Source organism: Hordeum vulgare, chromosome 5H, assembly GCF_904849725.1.
Source record: "Hordeum vulgare subsp. vulgare chromosome 5H, MorexV3_pseudomolecules_assembly, whole genome shotgun sequence".
In the NCBI taxonomy this organism is placed as follows: Eukaryota; Viridiplantae; Streptophyta; class Magnoliopsida; order Poales; family Poaceae; genus Hordeum; species Hordeum vulgare.
The window spans coordinates 107,831,858-107,854,410 of record NC_058522.1 but is presented as its reverse complement, the minus strand read 5'-3'; the positions used below and the strand labels follow the sequence as shown (position 1 = coordinate 107,854,410).

Here is a 22,553-nt window from a genome sequence, read left to right as displayed (position 1 = left end):
CGCACGCACTCTGGATGGCTCTGGCGGGCATGTTGTCGTCACAATTTCCCAGCCATGTGAACAACATTCACACGGTCCTCATCAACGCACAGAAGGGGTCTCAATCCGTCGCCACCTTCTTCGCCCACATGCGCGGCCTCGCGAAGGAACTCGCCGCAGCCGGCAAGACACTCCCGGATGACGAGCTTCTCTCCTACATTCTCCATGGGCTAGACATGGACTACAAGCCCCTGGTCTCCTCCCACGATGTTTGTGTCACGCCGGTTACTCTCGGTGAACTCTTTTCCATGACGAGTAATTTCGTCTAGTGGATGGCACTCTTCGAGGGCTCGGGCGGATTCAAATCCTCTTCCAACGTAGCATATCATGGCCGTGGCGGATCATCTCATTCACACGGCTCCCCTCGCACCCGAGGCAAGCCCTCTGGTGGCGGCCCCAACAATCATGGCGGTCGGACCTCCTCCAACAACAACAGGGGACGCCATGGTGGTTCCACCAGATCACGTCCGGATGCCCCCACACTATCAGATCTGTGGCAAGCCTGGGCACACGGCCAAAGATTGCTGGTACCGCTATGAAGCAGATGAAGAGGACTCACAGGACGATGAAAAAGTAGTTGTAGCTGCTGATGGCTCCTACGGAATCGACACCAAGTGGTACGTCAATAGTGGTGCCACAAATCACATCACCAATGAGCTTGAGAAGGTCACCATGAAGGAAAAATACCATGGCACGGATCAAATTCACACTGCTAGTGGTGAAGGTATGAGGATCAACCACATTGGTCATTCAATTTTTACTACCCCTCGTCGCAAAATTCATCTTAGAAAAATCTTGCATGTTCCTAGTGCCCACAGAAATCTTCTTTCCGTTCATAGAATTGCTCTTGATAACCATGTATTCCTTGAATTTCATTCTCACATCTTTTTGATAAAGGATCAGGTCATGAAGAAAATTCTCTATTGAGGTAGTTGTGTTCGAGGGTTCTATCTGTTGATTCTGGAGCGTCGAAGATTCAATAAATAAGTTTGTGGTGTTGTCAAACTTTCGTCAACACGATGGATGATCGACTAGGACATGCTTCTTTTTCTTTAGTTGAAAGCTTTCTTAGGAAAAATAAGCTCGTGCATGTTGGTGAGTGCAATGTTGAAACTATATGTGATTCTTGTCAACAAACTAAGAGTCATCAATTACCCTATCCCATCTCTAATAGTGTCTCTACAAAACCATTACAATTGATCTTCTCCGATGTTTGGGGTCCTGCCCCTAGTTCAGTTGGTAGACACACGTATTATGTGAGTTTTATGGATGATTACAACAAATTCTCTTGGATCTATCTTCTTAAGAAATGATCCGATATTTTTCAAGTCTATAAATTTTTTGAAGCACTTGTTGAACCAAAATTTGACAAAAAAATCATTGGTGTCCAATCCGATTGGCGAGGGGAATATGAAAAGTTGAACACCTTCTTTCAATCCCTTGGCATATCTCCACATGTGCCCTGTCCACATGCTCACCAACAAAACGGCTCCGCTGAACGCAATCACCGCCACATAGTTGAGTTCGACTTAGCTCTTTTAGCTCATGCCTCCATGACCCTAAAATTCTGGGATGAAGCCTTTCTTGCTACCGTTCATATCATTAACATGCTCCCTAGTTATGTTATACATAATGAAACTCCCGTAGAACACCTTCTTCACACCAAACATGATTACACTTCCCTTTGTGTTTTCGATTGTGCATGTTGGCCCAACCTCCGTCCTTACAACAATCACAAACTCCTGTTTCATTCAAAAGAATGTGCGTTTCTTTGGTATAGTGCACAACACAAAGGCGTCAAATGCCTTGACATCTCCACATGACATGTTTACATTTCTCGTGATGTTGTTTTCAATGAGACCAGATTTCCTTTTTCGAAACTACATTCTAATGCGAGTGCACTTCTTCAAAAAGAAATCCCTCTTTTGCCATCTACCCTATCCGGTTATGATCATGAGGGCTTTAATCATTGTGATGATCATATGTTGGCTAATCCTCTTAACAGTGTCGATGAGTTTCTTCATGATGTTGCAGGACCTTATATCACAGAAAACAGCAGCCAAATGGTGCAAAACTACATCAAACGAGCTTCATCACATGTGTTGCGGCATGGGGAGCATATCTCCCTCGAGATGTGCACCCGACCCCAGAAGCGAATCTGCGTAGGGAGAACCAGACACGACAGGCGCGGTTGGTCGCACGAGCACCAATAACCCGCCACTTACTACGCGGCAACGTGAGGCTGGTCTGGGTAGTGTGCGATTCTCCGCTGAACCGACGTGCTACAAACGGCACACTACTACTCGTCAGGCGGGCGCAGGAGGGGCCGACGCGGACTTCGGCGGGGCCTCTACCTCGCAGGCTCATCATGAGTCGCTCAGCCACCCAGGATGTTTTGTGGATCTTGCTTCATCAACTCCTCATCCCGTTACCACAGACGATCCCGCTATCGCTCATGCGGCGCCCGACATAGCTGGTGCGTTGGATTCCCAACGGGATCCGCTGTGGATCGGTCCCCAGTATAGAGTGCAGGATCTTCTGCGGTTGTAACTCCTGCAACAGTATTGTGCCACATAAGGTTGAAAATGGGTGTAATCCAACCTGTTATTTATAACAAAATATATGGTTTAGTCTGTTCTATAGGTGAACCAAACGAATCCAACACTCTTGAAGCAGCACTTGATGATGATCAGTGGAAAAAGGCAATGTGTGAAGAATACAAGGCTCTAGAGAAAAATAAAACATGGCATCTGGTTCCTCCACAACAAGGTAAAAACCACATTTACTGCAAGTGGGTCTTCCGAATCAAAAGAAAGGCTGATGGAACCATTGACCGCTACAAGGCTAGACTTGTTGCGAAAGGCTTCAAACAACGGTAAGGCATAGACTATGAGGACACTTTTAGTCCACTTGTAAAAGCTGCCACCATTCGTCTTGTTCTGTCTATTGATGTATCCACGGGATGGAGCCTTGGCCAAGTAGATGTACAGAACGCGTTGCTTCATGGTGTTCTCGAGGAGGAAGTGTACATGAGACAACCTCCGGTTTGAAAACAAACATGCACCCTCTCATGTGTGCAAATTGGATAAAGCACTATATGAACTGAAACAAGCTCCAAGCGCATGGTACTCCCCTCTCAGTAAAAATATGCAGCCACTTGATTTTGCTCCTTCAAAATCTGATACTTCATTGTTCATTTACAATAAGTTCAACACATCAATATTTGTTGTTATCTATGTTGATGATATTATCACATCTTCATCTAATGAGGCAATATCAGGACTTTTGAAGGATTTGAGCGTAGAGTTTGCTCTCAAGGATCTTGGAGAGTTGCATTACTTTCTTGGAATTGATGTGAAGGAACACAAGGATGGACTTCATCTCTCTCAAGAAAAGTATGCAGGAGAGTTGGTAAGAAAGGTTGGCCTACAAGGTTGTAAACCCACACCCAGTCCTTTGTCCAGTACAGAAAAACTATCTCTCATGGAAGGAAAACTTCTAGATTCAGAGGATAGTACAAAATACAGATCTCTGGTAGGTGCTCTTTAGTATTTGACATTCACAAGACCTGATATTTTGTTTCTTGTAAACAAGGTGTGTTAGTTTTTACATGCACCCACTACAGTTCACTTGACGGCTGCCAAGCGTATAGTAAGATATGTGAAACGTACTTTGAGTATTGGTCTAAATTTCAGCAAGTCACCTTCTACACATGTTAGTGCATTTTCTGGATCAGACTAGGCAGGATGTCTAGATGATAGACGTTCTACGGGTGGTTTTGCAATATTTTCTGGACCTAATCTGATCTCATGGTGTGCCACAAAACAAGCAACTGTTTCCAGGTCTAGCACTGAGGCAGAACAAGGCACTAGCAAATGCAACAAGAGAAGTCATATGGGTGCAATCCATGCTAAAGGAGTTGGGTATAAAAAGCTCCAAGACTCCTTACTTATGGTGTGACAATCTTGGTGCTACATATTTGTGTGCAAATCCAGTTTTTCATGCTAGAACAAAGCACATTGAGATAGACTTTCACTTTGTCAAAGAAAGGGTTACAAATAAACTGTTGGACATTCGGTTTATCCATTCCAAAGACCAAATTGTCGATGGATTTACAAAAGCCTTACCTACAAGAAGTTTTGAGGACTTTAAACATAATATCAACTTAATAAAGTTGTGATTAAGGGAGGGTGTTAAACATACTGGTTCAGTAGGAGTTGTAACAATATAGGAGATCATATGGAGATTAGTTTGTTAGCTTAAGTTAGCAAATGTTTATCCCTAAAATATGTTGTAACTAGCTATATCTATCTCCCTTTCTTTCTCCCCAAGTTGTATCTCTCCAAACCGACTTGTATGCGCTTTAGGGATGTTGCGCCCCTCTATATAACATGCAAGCGTCTCCCACATCGGGCAAGACGTTTTCGCCATCGCACATGTATTACAACGAGAAATTAAGATAACCTCACGAATTGGAAAGGTTGGGCAGAATCTCGCCTTTGAACTCTTGTATTGAAGTTGAGTAACTCAAAAAAGCTTTCATTCATCTTGGGTAACATGTGTACTGCGCTGTCTTTTACTACGTGGAAAACCAATGGGCGACACGCTCTCACAGGTGACCTAGGGTTCCCCCTCCCCCCTCCGCCACCGCTGGCCCTCCTGCCACCGCTGCCCCCTCCCGCCGGTCAGGCTCCTCCTCCGCCTCCGTCCTCCCCTCCCCCTCCCCTCCTCCCGGATCCACCTTGCACCGCCTCCCTGGGAGGTGGCTGGGGCGGCACGCAAACTCCTGTCCCGCAGGCGGCTTCCTCCTCCGGCTCCCTGATACGTCTCCAACGTATCTATAATTTTTTATGGTTCCATGCTATTATCTTGTCAACTTTGGATGCTTTATATGCATGAATATGCTATTTTATATCTTTTTTGGGACTAACCTATTAACTCAGTGCCAAGTGCCAGTTTCTGTTTTTTTCGTGTTTTGACACTTTTTCACACGGAGTCCAAATAGAATAAAACTTTGCAATGATTTTTTTGGACCAAAAGAGACCCCCGAAGGTTTGGAAGAAGGCCAGAAGAGCCACGAGGGAGTCACAAGCCCGGGAGGCGCGACTCCCCCTAGACCGCACCTACCAGGATTGTGACCTCCTCGTGGGCCCAACAGATGTAATTCCACTGCCATAAATTCCTATAAATATAGAAACCCCCAAAAAGAAACCTAGATCGGGAGTTCCGCCGCCGCAACCCTCTGTGGCCACCAAAAACCAATCGGGAGCCTGTTCCGGCACCGTGTCGGAGGGGAAACCCATCTCCGGTGGCCATCTTCATCATCCACGCGATCTCCATGACGAGGAGGGAGTAGTTCTCCCTCGGGGTTGAGGGTATGTACCAGTAGCTATGTGTTTGATCTCTCTCTCTCTCTCTCTCGTGTTCTTGAGATGTCTTGATCTCAATGTACCGTGGGCTTTGCTACTATAGTTGGATCTTATGATGTTCTTCCCCCTCTCCCTTCTTGTAATGAATTGAGTTTCCCCTTTGAAGTTATCTTATCGGATTGAGTCTTTGAGAACACTTGATGTATGTCTTGCACGTGTCTATCTGCGGTGATCAACTTGCGGGTTTGTGACATTGGGAACCTATGCATATGGGTTGGCACGCGTTTGATTCATGTGAGTACTAGATGTATGTTTTGGTGATCAATTTGCGGGTTCGTGACATTGGGAACCTATGCATAGGGGTTGGCACACGTTTTGACTCTCCCGTAGAAACTTTGGGGCACTCTTTGAAGTTCTATGTGTTGGTTGAATAGATGATTCTAAGATTATGTGATGCATATCGTATAATCATGCCCACAGATACTTGAGGTGACAATGGAGTATCTAGGTGACATTAGGGTCTTGGTTGATTTGTATCTCAAGGTGTTATTCTAGTACGAACTCTATGAAAGATTGAACAGAAAGAATAGGTTCGTGCTATTTTACTACGGACTCTTGAATAGATCGATCAGAAAGAATAACTTTGTCGTGGTTTCATACCCGACAATAATCTCTTCGTTTGTTATCCTCTATTAGTGGCTTTGGAGTGACTCTTTGTTGCATGTTGAGGGCTAGTTATATGATCCAATTATGTTATCATTGTTGAGAGAACTTCACTAGTGAAAGTATGAACCCTAGGCCTTGTTTCCACGCATTGCAATACCGTTCATGCTCACTTTTGTTACTAGTTACCTTACTGTTTTTGTAATTTCAGATTACAAGAACCTATATCTACCATCCATATTGCACTTGTATCACCATCTCTTCGCCGAACTAGTGCACCTATACAACTTACCATTGTATTGGGTGTGTTGGGGACACAAGAGACTCTTTGTTATTTGGTTGCAGGGTCGCTTGAGAGAGGCCATATTCATCCTACGCCTCCCGTGGATTGATAAACCTTAGGTCACCCACTTGAGGGAAAATTGCTACTGTCCTACAAACCTCTGCACTTGGAGGCCCAACAACGTCTACAAGAAGAAGGTTGCGTAGTAGACATCAAGCTCTTTTTTGGCGCCGTTGCCGGGGAGGCTAGGTAAGCGGCACTCACCTCCCGTGAATGAAGCTCTTTTCTGGCGCCGTTGCCGAGGAGGTTAGCGCTTGAAGGTATATCTTTAGATCTTGCAATGGAATCTTTTTGTTTCTTGTTCTTTCGCTAGAAAACTACAAAAAAATGGAATTGATGATGCCTCATATGCTCCATCTTTTCAATGTATTTCGTGAGCATGATGGGAAGGAAAATTGTGCTCAAGTGCTGAAAGATATTACATAGAATGCTTTGCATAGAATATGTGAATGATGAGCATGATTGCAATGTTGTTAGCATGAATTCTTTGAATACCCATGATGCTAATGATATGCAAAGCCACAAGCTTGGGGATGCTATATTTGATGAAGATGATCTTTTTAGTTCTTCCACTTTGAATGATCAAAATCATTTTGATGAAAGCATGCCCCCTATCTATGATGATTATTGTGAGGATACTTATGCTATAAAGAATAGGGATGATAAAACTTTTTATACTCTTGAGAACCCCTTTGCTAAACCTTGCTTTTTCACTGTGGACACAATTTGTAGTACTCAAGTCTTTTACGATACTACCACTACTATTCTTGAGAATATATTTCCTTATGTGGAGAGTAGTAAAATTCCTATGCTTGTAGATCATGAAAAGAAAGCCTTAGGTGCTGATTATATTGTTGAATTCATTCATGATGCTACTGAAAATTACTATGAGAGAGGATCATATGCTTCTACTTATTGCAATAGTATCAAGCTTCCTCTCCATGTGTTGAAATTTTGAAGCTATGCTTGTTTTGCCTTCCTATGCTAGTTGATTCTTGCTCCAACAAGTTGTTTGTTCACGAAATCCCTATGCATAGGAAGTGGGTTAGACTTAAATGTGCTAGACATATGCTCCATGATGCTCTCGTTGTGCTTCAATCCTTATCTTTTATGTGAGCATCATTGAAATCAATGCCTAGCTAAGGGCGTTAAACGATAGCGCTTGTTGGGAGGCAACCCAATGAATTTATTTTTGCTTTTTTTCTTTCTGTTTTGCTTTGTACACACCATCATAATTCTGTTAAGATTGTGTTTTTTTGCGTATTAATTAGTGTTTGTGCCAAGTAAAGCATTTATGATAGTTTGGGTGATAGTTGTTTGATCATGCTCGAAAAAGACAGAAACTTTCTGCTCACGAAATTATTTTTCATTTCTATCCATAAAGTGATTTTGAGTTGATTCTTTTTTCTGCTGATTGATATGCAAATTTCCATAATTTTAATAATGTTTCAGAATTTTTGGAGGTGCAGAAATATGGTGATCATTCAGATCATTACAGACTGTTCTGTTTTTGACAGATTCTGTTTTCAATGCATAGTTTGCTTGTTTTGGTGTTTCCATAGATTATATTGAGTAATATAAATTGTGGAAATAGTAAGTACAGTAGGCATTGTGTGAAAATAATGATGAGTCTTGTTTTGACAGTACCCAAGTGATTGATTTTATCGTTATCATACTAACCCATCTCACGAAGTTCCGTTAAGTTTTGTGTTGTGAAGTTTTCAAGTTTTAGGTAGACTTTCGATGGACTATGAAACGAGGAGTAGCAAGAGCCTAAGCTTGGGGATGCCCAAGGCATCCCAAGACATATTCAAGGATACCAAAAAGCCTAAGCTCGGGGATGCCCCGGGAAGGCATCCCCTCTTTCGTCTTCAATCCATCAGTAACTTTACTTGGGACTATATTTTTATTCACCGCATGATATATGTTTTGCTTAGAGCGTCATTTTATTTTGTTAGAATAAGGTACTTAGGATCTGAAATTCTTAGATGGGAGAGTCTTCACATAGCCAAATAGTTGTTCAACTACTCTTTGATCTTCACTTATATCTTATGGAGTATTTTGTCTTTTGCTCTAGTGCTTCACTTATATCTTTGTAGAGCATTGCAATGGCTTTATTATATAGAAATAGTTGAACTCTCGTGCTTCACTTAGATCATTTTGAGAGTCTTAAACAACATGTAATTGGCGTGTGATATGTAAGTAGTCCTAAATATGTTAGGCATCCAAAGAGAATAGAAACCTTCATATTCTTGTGCATTGATTAGTAAGAGAAGTTTGATTCCTCTCAATTGGTTTTGAGATATGGATAGGTAATATTAGAGTTATGCTAGTAGGGTGTTGTGAATCTAGAAATACTTGTGTTGAAGTTAGTGATTCCCGTAGCATGCACGTATGGTGAAGCTCTATGTTAGGAAGTTAGATCATAATTGATTTATTGATTGTCATCCTTTGTGTGGCGGTCGGGATCGCGCGATGGTTAACACCTACCAACCCTTCCCCTAGGAGTATGCGTTTAGCACTTTGTTTCGATTACTAATAAAAACTTTCGCAATAAGTATATGAGTTATTCATGACTAATGTGAGTCCATGGTATAGATGCACTTTCACCTTCCACCATTACTAGTCTCTATAGTGCCGCGACACTTTCGTCGGTCACTACTGGAATTCAGTTTTTTGCCGTCAGCCTGATCTTTGCCGTCTGCTGGCTGATGGCAAAGAGTGTCTTTGCCGTCAGCTGCCACAAAGCAGACGACAAAGAACTGGTTGATGGCATAGAATGTCTTTGCCATCAGTCACATCTTTGCCGTCAGCCGCAGACGGCAAAGAGTCGCACAACAGATGGCAAATATATAGGTGGAGCCCACCTGACTGCGGGGACGTTAGGTCAAACTGGAGTCCCTTCTTTGCCGTCTGCTAGCGGACGACAAAGAGTCCGGAGCAGACGGCAAAGAGTCTAGACTCTTTGCCATCCGTCGGCGGACGGCAAAGAGCTAACTCTGTAACGACTCTTTGCCCACACCCCGCCCCTCTCTCTCACCCACTGTGTAACGGCTCCACACCCCGCCCCTCTCTCTCCCACTCCTTTCCCCGACGCCCACTTCCGCCACCACCGTCGCGCCGCCGCCCCCCGCCCTCACAGCCCCGCCCCCGCCGCCCCACCGCCCTCGTCGCCGCCCCGGTGCCCCACAGCCCCCTGGCGCCGCTGCCCCACGGCTCCACACCCCGCCCCTCTCTCTCTCCCACTCCTCTCCCCGACGTCCACCGCCGCCACCACCGTCGTGCCGCCGCCCCTGGCGCCCCCGGTGCCGCCCGGTGCCTCACAGCCCCACCGCCGCCGCCCCAACGCCCTTGTCGCCGCCTAAGTGCCCCACAGCCCCCTGGCGCCGTTGCCCCACCGCCCCCGGTGCCGCCCTGCCACCTCCAACACCCCCGGCCCCGCCACCCACGACGCCACAGCCACCCCTCCCTGTGAGCCCCCACACCCCCACCCCCCCCCCCCCCCCCCGCACGGGAAAATTAACTATTTGGTATTTAGTTTTTTGGTATTAGATTATAACTACAAAGTTGATTATTTATTGTTGTTGTAGTAGTTCTTGTTATTGTAGTTGTTGTAGTTGTTGTTGTAGTAGTTGTTGTTATTATTGTAGTTGTTGTAGTAGTCGGTGTACCGGTTGATGAGCCCTATATTCTTAGCTTTTCATATAAAGACCATCTGCCACTAGTTAGTTAGCTTAATAGAAAGAAGAGGAAGAAGAAGGGAAGAAGATAAGAAGAGAAGAAGGGAAGAAGAGAAGAAGAAAAAAATAAGAAGGAGAAGAAGAGAAAAAAAAGAATAAGTAGAAGAAGAGGATAAAGAAAAATAGAAATAAGAGGAAGAAGAAGAAGAAGAAGAAGAAGAAGAAGAGGAGAAGAGGAGAAGAAAGAGGAAAAATGAAAAGAAGAAGAAGAGAAGAAGGAGAAGGAGGAGGAGGAGAAGGAGCCCTCCTTCTTCTCCTTCTTCTCTCCTCCTTATTTTTTTTAGCTTGTTTAGCTAATTATCCTCCAAAATTACATAATAAGCTAAAAACCTTGGTTAGCTCATGAATATTATATTCTTAGCTTGTTTCCTAAAAAATGACATAATTAGACATAATTAGAATATTTGTGTTGATCGGGTGGATTTACATGTGATAGTTGTCTCGTCGCTGTGAGGTCTGCTCTGCGAAGACCTCCCCGTGCGTTGTACGAGCTCCGCCCCTGCATTCGTGGGTCACTACAAATTTCATCTTCTCCTCGCCCCTTCATTTACTATGGCTCGGTTTACAGATGAAACTTTCTAGATTTAGGTAATTAAATTAATTTATCAGTATGCGTGACCAGTATGTGTCTCCCGTTCAAAAGGGCGACATCTATAAATATGCATGTCTTTGCATATTTATAACCGCCATCCTTTCGAATTGTCCAACATTATCCATGGACAGCCCGAGTATGTGTAGATTGGGTTCGTTTTCCCATATGTTGTGCTCTGGATCCGATGCGGAATTTCGTCAGTGCCTCCCTGTTGTTCTCCGGATGCACATCCTCTCTGTTTATTGCGGAGACGTGTATCAGGAGAACAGCGGGGAGGTGCTGCCGAAATTTTGCGTTGGATCCGGAGCAGAGCATGGGAAAATGAACCCAAACTACACATACTCGGGTGGGATTAGGACCTATCTTTACCTATTAGCGTGTAGGTTGCCTGGACCTAATAAAAATGATGAACCTGATTAACTGATGAATATAAATGCTAAATTATATATAAATATATTTCTTCTGTCTTTAGTAGCTAGGCAAGATGAGTGATCGTGCGTGGATGTATATCGGTCACTCTAGTGAGAAAGAGATGACGAAAGAATGGTTTGTAAAAACAAAGGAATTTGTGAAAGCCGCATTCGCAACTGGCGAGGAAAGAAACTATTGCTCGTGTCCTGGATGCGACAACTATAAAAAGACGACAGAGGCTGTAATGATTAAACACCTGTAGAGGAGGGGTTTTAAGCCTAATTATACGGTGTGGACATTTCATGGTGAGTCTATACAACGCACAAGAGCTGAGGCGGTCCGTCGTCGCACGGACGAGCATGGTACCGGGATCGAAGACATGGTGCAAGACTTTGATGATGCTCGGGATTCGGAAGATGAGATGGAGGGATCTGCAAAGGCCTTTTATGAAATGTTGGAGTCTTCAAAACGTCCTCTCCGTGAGCACACTGCTATGCTTTCCCTGACACGAGGCCAAAAGTTATAAATAAAGTTCCGATCACGATGTACTAAATGCATAGGATAAAACTTTTGATGAAATTCCAATTTCAACAGATTGTAGTCCCATGATCCACTATCATCACATAGCCTATACCATGTCAACGCCTTATCCTTCAAAGATAAAGGAAAGACTTTCTTCTTTACCTCATCCTCGGGAAAACCTGCAAGCTTAAATAAACCACAAACTTCATCTACATAGATTAGATGCAAGTCTCGATGTGAAGATCCATCTCCTGTAAAAGGATTATCCAGCAGTTTCTCAAGCATACCCGAAGGAATTTCATAAAAGATATTTTCAGTAGGTACCTCAGGTTGAGGAACAACTCCTCGTGCTTCCGTTCGTGGTGAAGATACCCCGAACAAACTCCTCAAAGGAACAGTTTCCATAGTGACAAGTGACAATAAATTTCAGCACATTGTATAAATGTTTCCTTACCAATTTCCACTTACCAAAGGCAGTTCACTCCCCGGCAACGGCGCCAGAAAAGGGTCTTGATGACCCACAAGTATAGGGGATCAATTGTAGTCCTTCCGATAAGTAAGAGTGTCGAACCCAACGAGGAGCAGAAGGCTCTGATAAACGGTTTTCAGCAAGGTAATAACTGCAAGCACTGAAAGTAGCGGTAACAAGTGATGGTGTAGTGAGGTGAAACGTAGCAAGCGAAAAGTAACAAGTGACAAGTCGTAGCAACGGTGCAGCAAGTGGCCCAATCCCTTCTGTAGCAAGGGACAAGCCTGAACAAAGTCTTATAGGAGGAAAAGCGCTCCCGAGGACACACGGGAATTTCTGTCATGCTAGTTTCATCATGTTCATATGATTCGCGTTCGTTACTTTGATAGTTTGATATGTGGGTGGACCGACGCTTGGGTACTGCCCTTACTTGGACAAGCATCCCACTTATGATTAACCCCTCTCGCAAGCATCCGCAACTACGAAAGAAGAATTAAGACAACGTCTAACCATAACATTAAACTAGTGGATCCAAATCAGCCACTTACGAAGCAACACATAGACTAGGGTTTAAGCTTCTGTCACTCCAGCAACCCGTCATCTACTTACTACTCCCCAATGCCTTCCTCTAGGCCCAAATATGGTGAAGTGTTATGTAGTCGACGTTCACATAACACCACTAGAGGAAAAGACAACATACAACATATCAAAATACCGAACGAATATCAAATTCACATGACTATTATTAACATGACTTATCCCATGTCCTCAGGAACAAAAGTAACTACTCACAAAGCATAATCATAATCATGATCAGAGGTGTAATGAATAGCATCAAGGATCTGAACATAAACTTTTCCACCAAGTAATCCAACTAGCATCAACTACAGAGAGTAATCAACACTACTAGCAACCTTACAAGTACCAATCGGAGTCGCGAGACGAAGATTGGTTACAAGAGATGAACTAGGGATTGGAGAGGAGATGGTGCTGATGAAGATGTTGATGAAGATGCCTCCCCTCCGACGAGAGGAGTGTTGGTGATGACGATGACGACGATTTCCCCCTCCGGGAGGGAAGTTTCCCCGGCAGGATCGTCCTGTCGGAGCTCTAGATTGGATCTGCTCAAGTTCCGCCTCGTGGCGGCGGCGAAACCACGAAAAAGCTCCCCATTGATTTTTTTTCTGGAACGAAACCCTTCATATAGCAAAAGAGGGGGGCCAGTGGGCCATCAGGGAGCCCATAAGCTTGCTAGCCGCCACCAGGGGGGTGGTGGCTACCAGGCTTGTGGCGCCCTGGTAGCTCCCCTCTGGTACTTCTCTAGCCCAATATTTTTTATATAATCCCAAAAAATTCCACGTAAATTTTCAGGGCATTTGGAGATGTGCAGAATAGTGGATTAAGATTTGCTCCTTTTCTAGTCCAGAATTCCAGCTGCCTGAATTCTCCCTCTTCAAATAAACCTTGCAAAATAAGAGAGAAAAGGCATACATATGGTACCACAAAGTAATATAACAGCCCATAAAGCAGTAAATATCAACATGAAAGCATGATGCAAAATGGACGTATCACCTTACTTCAAAGACCTCCTTCTTCCACACAATATCGACATGATGCACACTGAAAAGAATATCGGAGAGGCTATTTTTGGTACATTGTTCGACATAGATGGGAAGACAAAGGATAATACTAAGGCTAGAGTCGATCAAGAGACACTATGTCATAGACCGTTACAAAACATGCGAGAAGGCAAAGGAAAGCAGAAGTGGTCGAAGCCAAAGGCCTGGTTCAATCTTGGAAGGCCAGCTATGAGGGAAATTATCTTGTGGGTCAAAATGCACTTGATGTTCCTGTTGGGTAACGTCGCATCAAATCAGCCCTAAAACCTCCGTATATATAGGTGGGAGGGAGGGGGCCTTGCCTTGGGGTCCAAGGACCCTCAAGGGGGTCGGCCGAGCCAAAGGGAGGACTCTCCCCCCCCCCAAACCGAGTTGGACTAGGTTTGGTGGGAGGGAGTCCCCCTCCCTTCCCACCTCCTCCCTTTTTTTTTCTTTTCCTCTTGATTTTTCTTCTCTTGGCGCATAGACCACTTGTGGGCTGTCCCACCAGCCCACTAAGGGCTGGTGCGCCTCCCCAAAGGACTATGGGCTTCCCCGGGGTGGGTTGCCCCCCCCCGGTGAACTCCCGGAACCCATTCGTCATTCCCGGTACATTCCCGGTAACTCCGAAAACCTTCCGGTAATCAAATGAGGTCATACTATATATCAATCTTCGTTTCCGGACCATTTCGGAAACCCTCGTGACGTCCGTGATCTCATCCGGGACTCCGAACAACATTCGGTAACCAACCATATAACTCAAATACGCATAAAACAACGTCGAACCTTAAGTGTGCAGACCCTGCGGGTTCGAGAACTATGTAGACATGACCCGAGAGACTCCTCGGTCAATATCCAATAGCGGGACCTGGATGCCCATATTGGATCCTACATATTCTACGAAGATCTTATCGTTTGAACCTCAGTGCCAAGGATTCGTATAATCCCGTATGTCATTCCCTTTGTCCTTCGGTATGTTACTTGCCCGAGATTCGATCGTCAGTATCCGCATACCTATTTCAATCTCGTTTACCGGCAAGTCTCTTTACTCGTTCCGTAATACAAGATCCCGCAACTTACACTAAGTCACATTGCTTGCAAGGCTTGTGTGTGATGTTGTATTACCGAGTGGGCCCCGAGATACCTCTCCGTCACACGGAGTGACAAATCCCAGTCTTGATCCATACTAACTCAACTAACACCTTCGGAGATACCTGTAGAGCATCTTTATAGTCACCCAGTTACGTTGCGACGTTTGATACACACAAAGCATTCCTCTGGTGTCAGTGAGTTATATGATCTCATGGTCATAGGAACAAATACTTGACATGCAGAAAACAGTAGCAACAAAATGACACGATCAACATGCTACGTCTATTAGTTTGGGTCTAGTCCATCACGTGATTCTCCCAATGACGTGATCCAGTTATCAAGCAACAACACCTTGTTCATAATCAGAAGACACTGACTATCATTGATCAACTGGCTAGCCAACTAGAGGCATGCTAGGGACGGGGTTTTGTCTATGTATCCACACATGTAAATGAGTCTTCATTCAATACAATTATAGCATGGATAATAAACTATTATCTTGATACAGGAATTATAATAATAACTATACATTTATTATTGCCTCTAGGGCATAATTCCAACAGTCTCCCAATTGCACTAGAGTCAATAATCTAGCCCTCACATCACCATGTGAATTACATTGTAATAAATCTAACACCCATACAGTTCTGGTGTCGACCATGTTTTGGCCGTGGAAGAGGTTTAGTCAGCGGGTCTGCTACATTCAGATCCGTGTGTACTTTGCATATATTTACGTCCTCTTCCTCGACGTAGTCGCGGATGAGGTTGAAGCGTCGTTTGATGTGTCTGGTCTTCTTGTGAAACCGTGGTTCCTTTGCTAAGGCAATGGCACTCGTGTTGTCACAGAACAAGGTTATTGGATCCAGTGCACTTGGCACCACTCCAAGATCCGTCATGAACTGCTTCATCCAGACACCCTCCTTAGCCGCCTCCGAGGCAGCCATGTACTCCGCTTCACATGTAGAATCTGCTACGACGCTTTGCTTGGAACTGCACCAGCTTACTGCACCCCCATTAAGAATAAATACGTATCCGGTTTGCGACTTAGAGTCGTCCGGATCTGTGTCAAAGCTTGCATCGACGTAACCTTTTACGGCGAGCTCTTCGTCACCTCCATACACGAGAAACATCTCCTTAGTCCTTTTCATGTACTTCAGGATATTCTTGACCGCTGTCCAGTGATCCACTCCTGGATTACTCTGGAACCTACCTGCCATACTTATGGCCAGGCTAACATCCGGTCTAGTGCACAACATCGCATACATGATAGAACATATGGCTGAAGCATAGGGGACGGAGCGCATATGCTCTCTATCTTCATCAGTTGCTGGGCACTGAGTCTTACTCAATCTCGTACCTTGTAAAACTGGCAAGAACCCTTTCTTGGACTGTTCCATTTTGAACCTCTTCAAAAACTTTATCAAGGTATGTGCTTTGTGAAAGTCCTATCAGGCGTTTTGATCTATCCCTGTAGATCTTAATGCCTAGAATGTAAGCAGCTTCTCCTAGGTCCTTCATAGAGAAACTTTTATTCAAGTAACCTTTTATGCTCTCCAAAAGCTCTACGTTGTTTCCAATCAGTAATATGTCATCCACATACAATATTAGAAACGCCACAGAGCTCCCACTCACTTTCTTGTAAATACAAGATTCTCCAACCACTTGTATAAACCCAAATGCTTTAATCACCTCATCAAAGCGTTTGTTCCAACTCCGAGATGCTTGCACCAGTCCATAAATGGATCGCTGGAGCTTGCACACCTTGTCAGCATTTTTAGGATCGACAAAACCTTCGGGTTGCATCATATACAACTCTTCCTTAAGGAAACCGTTAAGGAACGCCGTTTTGACATCCATCTGCCAGATTTCATAATCGAAAAATGCAGCTATTGCTAACATGATTCTGACGGACTTAAGCATCGCTACGGGTGAGAAAGTCTCATCGTAGTCAACTCCTGGAACTTGTGAAAAACCCTTTGCCACAAGTCGAGCTTTATAAACGGTCACATTACCGTCAGCGTCCGTCTTCTTCTTAAAGATCCATTTGTTGTGAATAGCCTTGCGGCCCTCAGGTAGTATCTCCAAAGTCCACACTTTGTTCTCATACATGGATCCTATCTCGGCTTTCATGGCTTCCAGCCATTTGTTGGAATCTGGGCCCACCATTGCTTCTTCATAATTTGCAGGTTCATTGTTGTCTAACAACATGATTGATAAGACGGGATTACCGTACCACTCTGGAGCAGCGCGTGATCTCGTCGACCTGCGTGGTTCAACAGAAACTTGAACTGGAGTTTCATGATCATCATCATTAACTTCCTCCTCAACCGGCGTCGCAACGACAGAGGTTTCCCCTTGCCCTGCGCCACCATCCAGAGGGATGAGAGGTTCGACAACCTCGTCAAGTTCTATCTTCCTCCCACTCAATTCTCTTGAGAGAAACTCCTTCTCGAGAAAAGCTCCGTTTTTAGCAACAAACACTTTGCCCTCGGATTTGAGATAGAAGATGTACCCAACTGTCTATTTTGGGTAACCTATGAAGACGCACTTTTCCGCTTTGGGTTCCAGCTTTTCAGGCTGAAGCTTTTTGACATAAGCATCACATCCCCAAACTTTAAGAAACGACAACTTTGGCCTTTTGCCATACCACAGTTCGTATGGTGTCGTCTCAACGGATTTTGATGGTGCCCTATTTAAAGTGAATGCAGCTGTTTCTAATGCATAACCCCAAAATGATAACGGCAAATCAGTAAGAGACATCATAGATCGCACCATCTCTAACAAAGTACGATTACGACGTTCGGACACACCATTACGCTGTGGTGTTCCAGGCGGTGTTAACTGCGAAACAATTCCACATTGTCTTAAGTGAGCACCAAACTCGAAACTCAGATATTCACCCCCAGGATCAGACCGTAGGAACTTGATCTTCTTCTTACGATGATTTTCCACTTCACTCTGAAATTGCTTGAACTTTTCAAATGTTTCAGACTTGTGCTTCATCAAGTAGACATAACCATATCTACTTAAATCGTCAGTGAAGGTGAGAAAATAACGATATCCGCCGCGTGCCTCTACGCTCATTGGACCACACACATCGGTATGTATGATTTCCAACAAGTCACTTGCACGCTCCATTGTTCCGGAGAACGGAGTCTTAGTCATCTTGCCCATGAGGCATGGTTCGCACGTGTCAAGTGAATCAAAGTCAAGTGACTCCAAAAGTTCATTAGCATGGAGTTTCTTCATGCGCTTTACACCAATATGACCCAAGCGGCAGTGCCACAAAAATATGGCGCTATCATTGTTTACTCTAACTCTTTTGGTCTCAATGTTATGTATATGCGTATCGCTATCAAGATTCAATATGAACAATCCTCTCACATTCGGTGCATGACCATAAAAGATGTTACTCATAGAAATAGAACAACCATTATTCTCAGACTTAAAAGAGTAACCGTCTCGCAATAAACAAGATCCAGATATAATGTTCATGCTCAACGCAGGCACTAAATAACAACGATTTAAGTTCATCACTAATCCCGATGGTAGCTGAAGTGACACTGTGCCGACGGCGATTGCATCAACCTTGGAACCATTTCCTACGCGCATCGTCACTTCGTCTTTTGCCAGCCTTCGTCTATTCCGCAGTTCCTGCTTCGAGTTGCAAATGTGAACCAGTATCGAATACCCAGGCACTACTACGAGAGCCGGTTAAGTACACATCAATAACATGTATATCAAATATACCTGATTTTTCTTTGCCCGCCTTCTTATCTGCCAGATACTTGGGGCAATTGCGCTTCCAGTGACCCATACCCTTGCAATAGAAGCACTCTGTTTCAGGCTTAGGTCCAGCCTTGGGTTTCTTCGGCGGATTGGCAACAGGCTTGCCGCTCTTCTTCGAATTGCCCTTCTTGCCTTTGCCGTTTCTCTTGAAACTAGTGGTCTTGCTCACCATCAACACTTGATGCTCTTTACGGAGTTCAGACTCTGCGACTTTCAGCATCGCAAACAACTCGCCGGGTGACTTGTTCATCCCTTGCATGTTGTAGTTCAACACAAAGCCTTTATAGCTTGGCGGCAGTGATTGAAGGATTCTGTCAGTGATAGCTTCTTGCGGGAGTTCAATCCCCAGCTCAGCTAGACGGTTTGAGTACCCAGACATTTTGAGCACATGTTCACTGACAGACGAGTTTTCCTCCATCTTGCAAGCATAGAATTTATCGGAGGTCTCATACCTCTCGATCCGGGCGTTCTTCTGAAAGATAAACTCCAACTCCTGGAACATCTCAAATGCTCCATGACGCTCAAAGCGACGTTGAAGTCCCGGTTCTAATCCATACAAGACTGCACATTGAACTATTGAGTAGTCCTCCTTACGTGCTAGCCAAGCGTTCTTAACATCCTGATCAGCCGTAGCGGGTGGTTCATCTCCTAGCGCAGCATTAAGGACATAATCCTTCTTCCCATCTTGTAAGATTAGCTTAAGATTACGAGCCCAGTCTACAAAGTTGCTTCCATCATCTTTCAACTTACCTTTCTCTAGGAACGTATTAAAATTCAGGATGACTGTCGCGTGAGCCATGATCTACAACACAAATATATTCAAAGTGGACTTCGACTATGTTCAAGATAATTAGAGTTCAACTTAATCAAATTATATGCTAAACTCCCACTCAAAAAGTACATCTCTCTAGTCATTTGAGTGGTTCATGATCCACTTACACTATCCCAAGTCCGATCATCACGTGAGTTGAGTATAGTTTCAGTGGTAAGCATCCCTATACTAATCATATCAACTATATGATTCATGATCGACCTTTCGGTCTCATGTGTTCCGAGGCCATGTCTGCACATGCTAGGCTCGTCAAGCTTAACCCGAGTGTTCCGCGTGCGCAACTGTTTTGCACCCGTTGTATGTGAACGTTGAGTCTATCACACCCGATCATCACGTGGTGTCTCGAAACGACGAACTGTAGCAATGGTGCACAGTCGGGGAGAACACAATTTTGTCTTGAAATTTTAGTGAGAGATCACCTCATAATGCTACCGTCGTTCTAAGAAAAATAAGGTGCATAAAAGGATTAACATCACATGCAATTCATACGTGACATGATATGGCCATCATCACGTGCTTCTTGATCTCCATCACCAAAGCACCGGCACGATCTTCTTGTCACCGGCGCCACACCATGATCATCCATCAACGTGTTGCCATCGGGGTTGTCGTGCTACTTATGCTATTACTACTAAAGCTACATCCTAGCAAAATAGTAAACGCATCTGCAAGCACAAACGTTAGTATAAAGACAACCCTATGGCTCCTGCCGGTTGCCGTACCATCGACGTGCAAGTCGATATTTCTATTACAACATGATCATCTCATACATCCAATATATCACATCACATCGTTGGCCATATCACATCACAGTCATACCCTGCAAAAACAAGTTAGACGTCCTCTAATTTTGTTGTTGCATGTTTTACGTGGTGACCAAGGGTATCTAGTAGGATCGCATCTTACTTACGCAAACACCACAACGGAGATATATGAGTTGCTATTTAACCTCATCCAAGGACCTCCTCGGTCAAATCCGATTCAACTAAAGTTGGAGAAACCGTCACTTGCCAGTCATCTTTGAGCAAAGGGGGTTACTCGTAACGATGAAACCAGTCTCTCGTAAGCGTACGAGTAATGTCGGTCCAAGCCGCTTCAATCCAACAATACCGCGGAATCAAGAAAAGACTAAGGAGGGCAGCAAAATGCACATCACCGCCCACAAAAACTTTTGTGTTCTACTCGAGAAGACATCTACGCATGAACCTAGCTCTGATACCACTGTTGGGTAACGTCGCATCAAATCAGCCCTAAAACCTCTGTATATATAGGTGGGAGGGAGGGGGCCTTGCCTTGGGGTCCAAGGACCCTCAAGGGGGTCGGCCGAGCCAAGGGGGAGGACTCTCTCCCCCCCCAAACCGAGTTGGACTAGGTTCGGTGGGAGGGAGTCCCCCTCCCTTCCCACCTCCTCCCTTTTTTTTTCTTTTTCTTTTCCTCTTGATTTTTCTTCTCTTGGCGCATAGACCACTTGTGGGCTGTCCCACCAGCCCACTAAGGGCTGGTGCGCCTCCCCAAAGGACTATGGGCTTCCCCGGGGTGGGTTGCCCCCCCCCCCCCCCCGGTGAACTCCCGGAACCCATTCGTCATTCCCGGTACATTCCCGGTAACTCCGAAAACCTTCCGGTAATCAAATGAGGTCATACTATATATCAATCTTCGTTTCCGGACCATTTCGGAAACCCTCGTGACGTCCGTGATCTCATCCGGGACTCCGAACAACATTCGGTAACCAACCATATAACTCAAATACGCATAAAACAACGTCGAACCTTAAGTGTGCAGACCCTGCGGGTTCGAGAACTATGTAGACATGACCCGAGAGACTCCTCGGTCAATATCCAATAGCGGGACCTGGATGCCCATATTGGATCCTACATATTCTATGAAGATCTTATCGTTTGAACCTCAGTGCCAAGGATTCGTATAATCCCGTATGTCATTCCCTTTGTCCTTCGGTATGTTACTTGCCCGAGATTCGATCGTCAGTATCCGCATACCTATTTCAATCTCGTTTACCGGCAAGTCTCTTTACTCGTTCCGTAATACAAGATCCCGCAACTTACACTAAGTCACATTGCTTGCAAGGCTTGTGTGTGATGTTGTATTACCGAGTGGGCCCCGAGATACCTCTCCGTCACACGGAGTGACAAATCCCAGTCTTGATCCATACTAACTCAACTAACACCTTCGGAGATACCTGTAGAGCATCTTTATAGTCACCCAGTTACGTTGCGACGTTTGATACACACAAAGCATTCCTCTGGTGTCAGTGAGTTATATGATCTCATGGTCATAGGAACAAATACTTGACATGCAGAAAACAGTAGCAACAAAATGACACGATCAACATGCTACGTCTATTAGTTTGGGTCTAGTCCATCACGTGATTCTCCCAATGACGTGATCCAGTTATCAAGCAACAACACCTTGTTCATAATCAGAAGACACTGACTATCATTGATCAACTGGCTAGCCAACTAGAGGCATGCTAGGGACGGGGTTTTGTCTATGTATCCACACATGTAAATGAGTCTTCATTCAATACAATTATAGCATGGATAATAAACTATTATCTTGATACAGGAATTATAATAATAACTATACATTTATTATTGCCTCTAGGGCATAATTCCAACAGTTCCCCGATGGGTATGCAGCGAATCTAAAGAGGGGAGCGAGTCTTGAAAAATTAAAAACCTTTGGTCTCAAGAGTCATGATTGGCACATATGGCTAGAGCGGGTAATGCCGGTGATGTTACATGGCTTTATTCTTGAGGATGACTGGCTAGTACTGGCGGAGCTGAGCTATTTCTTCCGTGTGCTTTGTGCGAAAGAATTTTCGCCTGGCGTTGTAGAAGACATGGAGGAGTTTGCACCAGAGTTGTTGTGCAAGTTAGAGAAGATCTTTCCACCGGGCTTCTATAATCTAATGCAGCATTTGATTTTACATCTACCGACCGAGGCAAGATTGGGTGGGCCCGTGCAAGATCATTGGTGCTATGCAACTGAGAGGATGCAGAAGACCCTTCGAGCTAAATGTAAAAATAAGCGTAGAATTGAAGCATCGATGGCTGAGGCATTCATTACTGAGGAG

The 22,553-nt window shown here is 44.5% G+C and overlaps 1 pseudogene; it reads left to right on the top strand.

The window, feature by feature from the left end:
• The window catches only part of LOC123396386, a 189,611-nt pseudogene that overhangs the window by 151,997 nt on the left and 15,061 nt on the right, over positions 1-22,553 (top strand).